The sequence below is a fragment of the Prunus mume genome, linkage group LG8, assembly GCF_029339155.1.
Source record: "Prunus mume cultivar Tortuosa linkage group LG8, ASM2933915v1, whole genome shotgun sequence".
NCBI lineage: Eukaryota > Viridiplantae > Streptophyta > Magnoliopsida > Rosales > Rosaceae > Prunus > Prunus mume.
The window spans coordinates 21,850,674-21,862,791 of NC_142705.1; positions in this window are offsets into that span (position 1 = coordinate 21,850,674).

Genomic DNA, 12,118 nt, shown 5'->3' on the forward strand with positions numbered 1-12,118 from the left:
CTAAGGTCGTGGCCTAATACCACGGCCAGATGGATACCACCGATTCTATTTGCTGCCCTTTATCATCCCTCGAGGCATTGCGGTTAAGAGCTGTATTCGGCGCCAACAACAAAGCCACCTCAAGGCCCGGCTTGCCTTGCAGCAGGGAGCGGCTAGCTCCGGCAACCACTTCCCTCACGATTTCACGACTAGGTCAGCGCTCCACCATAACGCAGGGCCTCGATACATGGTACTGCGACCTCCAATCATGGCTTCCTTAATGCCACCGTGATGCATGGCAGATCCTCCCATCTCGATGCTGCCACCAACTTAGGCCTCATCTTGGAGCAACATCATTCATTCCCTCATTTGCCTCCACGCTTGACGTATGTTCTTGCCCACACCTCCAACGAAATCCTAGCTCGTATGCAATTGGGCTCCACACAATTCTCTCATCCTTATCCATGAAGTCAAGTAGACCTCAATGTTATAGTTGACGAGCTAACTCAAAGAGTAGACGACCAAAACAACTTGGTTGGATAGCTCCTTAACCAGATTGACTTGGTCCAAGACCTTGGCCTTGGACCATAAGGCGAAGAGAATGTGAGCGAACACACCGCGGGTGGTTGAGAAGGTCGATGTAGGTCGAGCAGGAGCAAGCAAACAATGAGAAGGACAAGAGTGTGCTCAGCCAATTGGCATGTTGCAAGCATCCACAAGTCCCACCTAAAGTAAGTCTAGTCTTCGATCGAGATTAAGTCTAAGGATCAATGTGCACGAGAGGTTGGGCCTATGATTTGATATTTATGCTTGCACGGGCCCATAAAGAAGCATTCTTGCAAGACTAGGCCCCCGAGAAGATCAGTCTCACGGTCATCCCCACGAAGTACGGGAAGAAATAGGCCCACTTGCTCGGTCCCAAGAAGCCAACTCACGATGACAAACTACATAGGTTCCATCGCAAGCTTAGTCCACCAACCCTCCATGCAGGCAGGATAGTCGAGGAGATTTGCTTCGTAGAGATAATGAAGAGGTAAACAAACGACACCTACATCATGGAGGACACTAACATGAACAACACGTCATATAGGAGTAAGATTCGAGAAGTTCGTGAATGACCAACTTCGAGACTTGAAGATTGGAGGAGATTTCGAAGATGCTCTGCCTAAGGAGGTGGACTAAGTGAACTCCTCCCCATTCACCACTGAGATCGAGCATGCGACTCCACTAAGGTGATTCTCAACGACTTCTTTACACACTTCAAAGGGGATTCCGATCTCGAGAGTAATCTGAAGCACTTCAAAAGTGTTATGATTCTTTATAAGGCTGAAGATGCGATGATGTGCAAGGTGTTTGCAATGAATTTACAAGGAGCAGTCTAGGATTAGTATAATACCCTGCCACCTGGATCGATCAGTAGCTTTAAGGAGCTAGCTTTCGTCTTCACCATGGAGTACACTTCTTATCGGACGATGAAAAAGAACTCTACTACCTGCTCAACCTATGCAAGAAGCATGACGAGTCCCTCCGAGACTACATCAAAAGGTTCAAGACGGAGAAAGCCAACATTGTGGGATGTGATGACCTGTATCGCGAGCTAACTATTGCTCCCCAGCCAAACACTGATAGAGGTCTTTGCGATCGCATAACGCTATGCACTCTAGGACGACGATTGAATCTTCGCAAAGAAGTATGTTGAGCAAGTAGACCAATCATCCAAAGAGACAGGTCAGGAGAGGTGATAAACCTAGCAATAAGAATTGTGGAGGAAAGCGCAAGGCACCATCCCAAGGTGGTGCACCAGGAGATGAAGGCTATACAAAGTTCACTATCCCAATACATCAAATCTTGGCTCAAGTGAAAGACAAGCCCTGGCTGAGGAGACCACCAGCTTTGAATAGAGATCATGACAAAAGAAGTGCCAACAAGTATTGCGTTTTTCATGGAACACATGGGCATGACACAGCTAACTATCGATCTTGGAAGATGTACCTCGAAGAGCTTGTAAAAGAAGGCCATTGCACAGAGTTTATGGCAAAGAAGGCCATCCAGTAGATCTAGTATCCCTCTGCCATTAAGGAGCCCCTACAGAAGGTCATAAGGATCAACATAATCCTGGCTGACTCCAAGGAATTTGGAGTGAACAACAAGGAAAAGAATAGGAAGATTAAACAAGTCGATGTTATCTCCCAAGTCTTAACCAACTACCTAGCAATTGAAGACGATTTCGTGATCATCTTCCAGAAGAAAGATTTGATCGGGGTTGATCTATTGCACAATGATGCTTTCGTCATAAGCATCCAAATTGCGCAAGGCATGATCAAACGAATTCATGTAGACGAGGGTAGTGTAGCCAATATCCTACAACTTTCGATGGTCCAACAGATAGGAATTAAGGCCAAGATCAATAGGTCAGCCAAGTCATTGAGTGGTTTCAATAGAGTAACCACGATCACTATGGGAACGATAAAGCTCGATGTTTACTCCCTACTAGTGATCAACGCTCAAACATTCATGATCATCGACAAAGTTTCCCCTTATAATGGCATCCTGGGCAGACCATAGATTGACAAGATGAACGTCATCACTTCCACCACGCACCAAAAAATCGCTACCCAATCCTAGGGGCGGTGTTGGCCAGATCAACAACTATTAGACAATGGCGAGAAAATGCTTAGCTTAAGGGCTAAAGAAAAGCAAGCAAGCGTAGTTCGTCCCTGTAAATCAAGCAGATCTGAAGGGAGCAAAACAAGCAAGGAATGAAGCGGATCTCGTTCTGGCGTCGGCGAGACCCGAGAAGGGAAAGTAAATAGCCATTCCTCAATAGCATCCAGTAGATCTAGTATCCCTATATCGTTCGGAGGTCTTCCTGAAGAAGGATGGAAGCTGAGGAGGGCGTCAAGCTTAACCTCTTGATCATGATAAGCCAAATTGAAAAGCTCGGATCAGCTCGCGCCTAAGCCCAAAAGAGAAGATGGAGTTTATAGCCTTCCTTAAGAAAAATGACATGTTAGGCATCGATATATAGATCATCTCATCACCGCCTTCATGTCAACCAACCAGTGACCAATAGGGCAGAAGAGATGTAACTTTGCTCTTGAGCCAGTTGACATCATTGAAGTTGAGATTGACAAGCTCCTAGCTGCTAACTTCATTGAAGAAGTCTCCTACTCAGAGTGGCTGGCCAATGTTGTTCTAGTGGCAAAGAAAGACCAAGGCAACTGGAGAGTATGTATGGACTACCGACCATAACAAGGTGTGCCCAGAAAACAACTTTCCCCTACCAAGAATTGATCAGCTCGTAGATTCAACTTCTAACAATCAACTCCTAAGATTCATTGAGGCTTACTCCGACTACAATCAAATCATGATGCATCAGGACAATAAAAGTGAAGACTTCTGTCATAATTGAAAAATGCATATATTGCTACTATTGAAATGATAATTTTTATTAAATAAATCAATAAGGTACAAGAAAAAAAAGGGGATGGCTGCCTGCTTGGAAATTTATTAAAAGTGAATGATGACAATAATAATTCATCCAACATGTGTTTAAAAGGAATAAAAGTTCTTTTGATGCAAGGGTTGTATTGAGAGTGTTTGTTTCAAACACTAAGGCCAATGAGTGATAGTTCACTCAATCTCGAACTCCTCAAGGCTCATGGCCTACAGAAGAGCCATGCCTATGGAAAAAAAAATGAAGACAGCAAGCACACTTCAGAAAGCAAGAGCCATCTCAAGGTAAAATCTCAATTTCATGGCACAGTTTTCTGGTTTGCTCAAGACTACAGGTACGATAAAATGCTTTCAAAGATGTGTCCAACCTCCAATTCAACAGCAATTCGTGAGGATTGTTTGTCATGGTGGGCAAACCATCAAAAAAATAAAATGAAAACTGGTGCACCTCTCTTTTCAAAAGACATAGAGGAAATCCTAGAATTCTCTGGATTCCTCTTACTGTTGCACCATAATAGCCAAAATCATTCAATGATGTTCGTCATGAGATGGACAAAAAAAAAAAAATGAAGCGAAAAGAATCAAAGGCAGGTAATTCATGTAATTTCCCAAGAAGAACTTCCAAGCTTTCCCACGACAATGAGACAATTTTGTTTGTCTTTGATTAAAGCTCACTACATGGAGATCAGCGATATGCAGATTAAAAAAGAAAGAAAGGTTTTGCTTTGAGAAAAGTGTTGGCGTGAGTCAACGTTCCTATTAGGAATAGAATTTGTTCCTATTAGGAATATAATTTCTATTTTATTGTAATTATCTAATTTGAGTAGAATTAGGAGATTTTGTACATATTTCCTATTTGTAACCACTCTGTATGTAGTATATATATTCCTCCTTGAGAGAAGAATAATATATCAGTTTTAAACCCTAATTATTTTGAGTTGGTATCAGAGCGGGTTCCGATCCGTCTTTACAACATCAAAACCCCAATCCTAAAAATACCTATTTCCGCTGCACCTAGCCTATACACCTAAGCATGTGCTGTCTTATATCCCTTACTATCATCATCGTCACCTAATCTTTTGCTGCCGCTGCTATCTATCACCATGTCAGATGTCATCGACTCTTCTTCTTCTACTCCTATTGTGACGGTTCATACCGAATCGTCCACCAACCTACCTATGGGATTCAAATTGAATGGATCCAACTATGAGATATGGGCTTCGATGATCGAACTCCGTGCTACTACACAAGGCAAATTGGGTTACCTGATTGGGAAGTGGAAAATTGCTGATGCTGTTGTGAAAAGTTGGATGCTGCGAACTATGGAACCCAGTTTGTTGAATATGTTTCATACTCTAACTACTGCTAAGGAAATTTGGGATGTTGTTAATCGATGTTTTATGATGGCTCGACATATCTCGACTCTATGAAATGCGGTGCGGGCTACCGTCTCAAGCAAGAGGTCGTCCTATCTCTACTGTTTTGCGAACTTAAGGCAATCTAGCTTGAGATTGGACAAGAGACGTCCTTTTTAGATGAAGTGTGTTCATGATATGAAGACTTTTCATGCTTTGCTATGGCGGATCGTGTGTATGATTTTTTGGCTGGCCTTGACGATACTTATGACAAGGTCCGAAGTGATATTCTACGAGTGATAAAGTTCCAAGTATCAAAAATGTATTTTTTATGGTTCGTCGAGAGGCTCAACGCCAGATTACTATGCTCGAGATCCGGCACCAAGATTGGGGGCTCTTTATTATGTTTGCTTTCAAAAACACTTCTTTGGTTTCTTAGCGTCTGAGGTTTGGCTCTTACATTATTCCTGTAGCCTTTATTGCAGAAAAAAAAACAAACTAAAGTGTGATCCTTGTGGTGAAAGAGACATACCATCGACACTGCTAGGAATTACATAGGGTACAGTTGGGAGAAGGAGCAAAGGAGTTTAAAGGAACAAGCTGGATAGCAAAGCTCATGTGTTGTTGCCCCATACATGGTGACCACCTTCTTGCTACTCCTCCTTCGACTTTGACCACCATCTCAAGCACTCCAACACCTCCGCCTCTAGGTAACTTTGGCAAGGCTTTCCATGCCCATGATACCCGAGATCTGAGTTGGATTATTGATTGAGAACTCTGACCATATGCGTATAATTCATTTTATTCTCTACTACTTTTCCGCCTCATCGTGATCATGTTACATTTGCTAATAATCTGCTTCTCTGTCACGGGGCTGGTTCTATACTCTTGACACTGCTTTAGCATTGGACAAAGTATTCTTGGTTCCATCTTTGTCTAGTAATTTATTATCACTGCAAGTTCTTGAGTAGTTAAATTATGTTGTACTGATGTATTCGTCTTTTTTCTTACTACAGGATATCCAAACTCGGGAGATCTTTGGTCATGGTACTAAAAAAGGGGGGCTTTATTATGTGGATGATGTGACAACTAGTCGGGTTCTTCGTGTTGGTAAAGCCGAAACTTCTCAGCATCGCTGGATTTGGTTGCTACATTACCGATTTGGTCATGCCTCATTTGGATAGTTACAACGCTTGTTTCCTGCATTATTTAATGGTGTCAACGAGTCTAATTTCCAATGTCAGACTTGTATTTTAGCTAAGAGTCATCAGGTATCCTACCCTCCAAGTTGTAATAAACGGCTTATGCCATTTGATTTAGTTCATTCTGATGTTTGGGGACCTTCCCCAGTTTCTACAGCCTTGGGAGTTCGTTGGTTTGTGTTATTTGTGGATGATTGCACTCGTATGATGTGGTTATATGGGATGAAAAATAAAAGTGATGTGGTCGAAATTTTTCAGCGTTTTTATCAGATGATTCAGACTCAATTTATGCTCCCTATCAAGGTTTTTCAATCTAATAACGGTGGAGAATTTGTTAATTCGGCATTATCCCATTTTTTTCACACTAAGGTGTACTCCATGAAACTACTTGCCCTCAAACACCACAACAGAATGGGGTTGCTGAACGTAAAAATGGGCAGATCCTTGCTGCTGCCCGTGCTCTGCTGCTTGTGCGTCAGTTCAAAAGTGGTCCTGGATGGATGCTGTTACCTTTGCAGTCTATCTCTTGAATCGTCTACCTTCATGAGTTTTGGATTTCCAAACTCCTATGTAGGTACTGACCTATCATATCTCTGCCTCTTCTATGTTGACTCTGTCTCCAAAGGTGTTTGGTTGTGTCGTCTATGTTCACCTCCATCAAAATCAGAGCAATAAGCTGGACCCATGTGCTCTCCGTTGTGTCTTTCTGGTTTCTCTCCTCATCATAAAGGTTACCGATGCTATCATCCTGCAACCCGATGTCTATATGTCTCTATGGACGTTACCTTTGTTGAGGATGAAATGTTCTTCTCTAATACACTCGAGCATGTCCTTCAGGGGGAGACTAATAGTGAAGGACATAACTGGCTAGATAGTATTGGATAGTTTGATACAAAGGAAAGACCGACCAGAACTCTTGAACACTGCTATGGTGAATCGCTACACTAATTTGAACACCTGCTATTTTAAGGCGATGTCACTCACTGTCACTAAATCGATTGCCCCCCACGAAGCTTCTCTAATAGTACCCGATCAAGCTCCCCTGGATATTCCTGAGGTAAGTGCTTCTATTCATACTTCTGATAATTCTTATGTTTCTACGGCCTGGAGACGGAATCGTGGGGTTCCACCTAATTATTACTCACCAAAAGGCAAAGCGAGATATGCTATTGCCCATTATGTGTCTGATCACAGGTTATCTCCTGAGTGCAAGCGTTTGTGACCAGAATGGATAATATTAAAATTGCAACCCATGTTGAGGAGGCATTTAATGATCCAAAGTGGGCTGAAGCCATGAATATTGAAATGGAGGCGTTGCAAAAAAATAATACATGGGACATTGTTGATCTACCAAAGGGAAAAGCCTGTAGGATGCAGATGAGTGTTTACATTTAAATATAATGCAAATGGTACTGTGGAGAGGTACAAGGCAAGATTAGTAGCTAAATGGTTCACTTAGACATATGGAGTTGATTATCATGATACTTTTGCACCTGTGGCTAAGATGAATACTGTCAGAATTTTGTTGTCCTTAGCAGTAAACTTGGATTGGACCCTGAGGCAATTTGATGTAAAAAAGCATTCTTACATGGTGAACTAGAAGAAGAAGTGTACATGAGTCTTCCACTAGGGTATAGGGTTACCGGTGAAACGCGGAACGTGTGCAAATTGAAAAAGGCACTATACGGGTTAAAGCAGTCTCCTCGGGCATAGTTTGGCAGATTTACCACAGCTATGAAGAAGTTTGGTTATCGACAGGCCAATACTGATCATACTCTATTCATTAAACATAGGGATGGTAAGGTGACTTTGTTGATTATTTATGTTGATGATATGATTGTGACTGGTGATGATATTGTAGAAATCGAGGAACTGCAGAAACATTTAGCATCTGAATTTGAGATGAAAGATTTGGGCAGTCTGAAATATTTTCTAGGAGTGGAAGTCACTCGATCTAAACATGGCTTATTTCTTTCACAAAGGAAGTATGTCATGGACCTGCTAGCATATACCAGAATGCTTGACTGTAAACCAGTTGATACGCCTATTGTTGAGAATCATAAATTTGGTGTTTATGTGGATCAAGTCCCAACTAACAGAGAAAGATACTAAAGGTTAGTTGAGAGATTGATTTATTTATCATTGACATGCCCTGATATTGCCTATGCTGTAAGCGTTGCTAGCCAATTTATGCATTCACCTAGTGAGGATCATATGGTTGCTGTGATGCGTATTCTGAGTTATTTAAAGTTTGCTCCTAGGAGAGGTTTATTATTTAAGAAAAATGGTCACTTGGATCTAGAAGGTTACACTGACGCAGATTATGCAGGGAATATTACAGATAGACGTTCTACTCAAGTTACTTCACCTTTGTTGGTGGTAACCTAGTTACGTGGCGTAGCAAGAAGCAAAACGTTGTGTCTCGGTCCTCAAGAGTGCGAGATGCGGAGGATTACCCAAGGGTTTGTGAAATCTGTGGTTGAGGTGGTTACTTGCTTAAATTGGTTTTAGACCGAATGCTTGCTACAAAGCTCCACTGTGATAATCAGTCTGCATTTGAAATTGCTAACAATCCGGTGCAACGTGATCAAACTAAGCATGTGGAAGTTGATCGGCATTTCATTAAGAAGAAGCTGGAGCATAAGTTAATTTATATACCTTTTGTGCCTTCTTCAGAGCAGCTTGCAGATATGTTGACCCATGCCGTGTCCAAACGCCGATTTGAAGACTCACTTGAAAAGTTGGGCATTACCGATATCTATGCACCAACTTGAGGGGGAGTGTTGGCGTGAGTCAACATTCCTATTAGGAATAGAATTTGTTCCTATTAGGAATAGAATTTCTATTTTATTGTAATTATCTAATTTGAGTAGAATTAGGAGATTTTGTACATATTTCTCATTTGTAACCACTTTGTATGCAGTATATATATTCCTCCTTGAGAGAAAAATAATATATCAGTTTTAAACCCTAATTATTTCGAGTAAAAGCACCATCCCAAGTTTATGGGGATGTTTTGCTTTGTTGAAGATAAAATAACAATTAAAGCAAAGGAGAAAACTCCTTGGGTGTCTTGATCAAATTAAAAACATCTGTAATAGAAAAATCATCAACTTCATGACAGAAAATTACATCGCTGCAACAACAACCCACCAACCAATTGGTTTGACGAACAAAGAAGAAAACAATTGTCTATTGTTTCTCTTGTGTGCAGCAAGCAGTGATCAGGACCTAGGGGATCATGCATGGAAGTGCTACCTCGTGAAAACCAGAATAAGAGAAGGAATTCTTCCTTGATGCCTCAGGGGGTTCCAATCCAAAAAGAACTTCACTTGGAGAGGGACTGGAGCCAAAAATTATATTTTCATGATATGCCTATCAAGATATTGGGCTATCAAGTGCAAGTTTAAAATCTAACAGTCTCATATCAAAATGGATATCAAAACACAATGGACTCATCTCATATCTCAAGACTAGACAACCCCAAATACAACGGGCTCATTCCATTACAGGACTCAAGTTCAATGGAATTGCCCTTAAAAAAAATTCAATTGATGAACAATTGGTAGAAAGTCTCAAATTCACAAGTTATGGATTAATGGGCTCAAATAAAAAGTCCCATTAATTCCCAATGAGAAGTCAAGTGGTACAAAACCACATCAAATCTCAAGTGGTACAAAACCACGCCAAATCCCAGGTGGTACAAAACCACGCCAAAACCCCAAGTGGTACAAAATCACCGAGTGGTACAAAACCACGCAAATAAAACAATCTTTTAGGAACTACGTCGGTTTGATCTTGTCAAGGGTACGTAAGCAGTCTGACATCCCAATAGACGCAACTGCAATCAAATCTAAATCCCAAGCAAATTCGCCAAAACACTTTCCCAAGTGCAAATGTCAATTTTAGAAAAATTAGTGGGTTAATCAAAATTGCTCATTATTTTTCTTGGACATTGACAACAAGAAAAATGGTACAAAATCATCCAATTTTTCATGGGTCATCTACCCATGCAAATTTCAGTGAGATTAATTTCAAATCTCCAAAACAAAAATTCTTAATTAGTGGACCACCCTTACCTATTAATTTCCAAATCTTGAATCCGAATAAAATCCCTGATTTATTCTTAACCAAATTTGGCCCCCAAACACAATTCCATGTCGAATCCCTGATTTATTGAGCTAAATTCACTCAAACATTTCTCAATACAATTCAAATTAAATTTCCCTCGCAATGAGTCATTTATTCATTGCAATTCTTTGAACTACGAGTGGCTTGATTCTTGTAGGGGAGACGTAGGTATCCTGAGGTTCAACTTAGGGGCATCTGCAAAACCAAAGACACGCGCTCTGTTTTTTCATGATGGAATCAAAGGGTGTTCCCTTGAAGCAAGGGATTGTAATTAAGAGACACTACGTCTTGAATGGGTTGAACCTAAAATAATAAAACCCCATTAATTAATTAGTGGTGGTGAAATTATGTTGGGAGGATCACATTTTTCTTCAACAGCTACAAAGTCATACCCTTAGGGCTAAAGAACGCTAGAGCAAAGTACCAGAGGCTCGTGAACAAGAATTTCAAGGAGCAGATCTATAAGACTATGGAGATCGACATAGATGACATGCTAGTCAAAGTTCCCCGGCCCAGCAGATCACATCAAGAATCTTGCCGAAGCCTTCAGCCTCCTTTGAAAGTACCACATGAAGTTGAACCCGAGCAAGTGCATGTTTAGAGTCTCATCTGGCTGATTTTTGGGATACTTAGGGCCCGTCTGGTAACGTTTTGAGAGAGCATTTTGAGAATGTTTTCATAGAATGAAAGCGAGAAAATGAAATTTTCGAGAGAACAAAAGCGCGTCTGGTAGCTTAGTTAAAAACTGTTTTCAAAGAACAAAAGCGTGGCGTCAGCGAAGTAATTTGTGAAAATGACAAAAAATAGTGAATATGCGTTCGGTAAGAGGATTTTATTTTATTTTTTAAACTAACATTTTCACACATTTATGTATGTAATTAGTCCAACACCTTTTTTATTATGCACACCAAACATGTTTTTCTCGTTTGATCTATTTTACTAAAATTAAAGAGCTTGGATTAAGTTAGATTTAAGAAAAAGTGATATATCTATGCATTTGGCTTAGTTTAAATTAGTCGATTGAAACATTCATTGGCTTCTAGACCAAATATTACAAAAACTTGTTCATTGACACACAAGAAAAAAATTATTAATAATAAAAATTAAAAATTACAATAATATAATCAAGGAGCCTTGGGTGAAATCACGCCACAAATCTTGTGCAATCTTATCTCTAATGTTGGTCATTTGTGCAATATTTTCCGGAGACATATCTAAATTTGGTGTAGCCATATCTTCACCCTCAACAATGATGTCTTCTACTTGAAACTCTTCGAACAACCTATCACGACGTGCTTCTCTTCGGATAAAATTATGTAACACACAACATGCAATGGGGATACGTCGTTGCCTACGTGGAGGATAATTGGGCATCAATTTCAAAATTGGAAAACGAGCTTTCAACACACCAAAACACCGCTCAATTATATTACGTAATGAAGAATGCCTATAATTGAATAATTCTATAGGACCTCTTGGTGCTCGACGCGGTCCCCTATAATCACGCAAATGATATCTCTCACCTCGGTAAGGTGCCAAGAATCCAGGCATATTTGTATACCCAGCATCCACAACATAGTAATATCCTGTTAATTAATTCGTTATTTGAATGTGATAATAATGTTAGTAATAAATTCAATTTAATTTTTTATATTTATTCATACCTTCCTCTGGAAAAGGAAATTCATTCTCTGGCCTCAACACTGCATCTGTGAACACTCTAGAATCATTTGCAGTCCCTTCCCATCCGGTGTAAACAAATGTGAACATCATATCGAAAGAGCATGCGCACATAACATTTTGAGTAATAAGAACCTTTCTACCACGGTATGAGGTTTGTTTTTGTCTGGTGCCCAAGCAGCAACATGTGTCCCGTCAATTGCACCAATACACTTCTACAATATATTGAAAAGTTACTATGTTAAATAATAAAAATAACTAAATGATATATATAGTATCATGTGATCAATTGCAAAATAAAACAAAATATTTCCT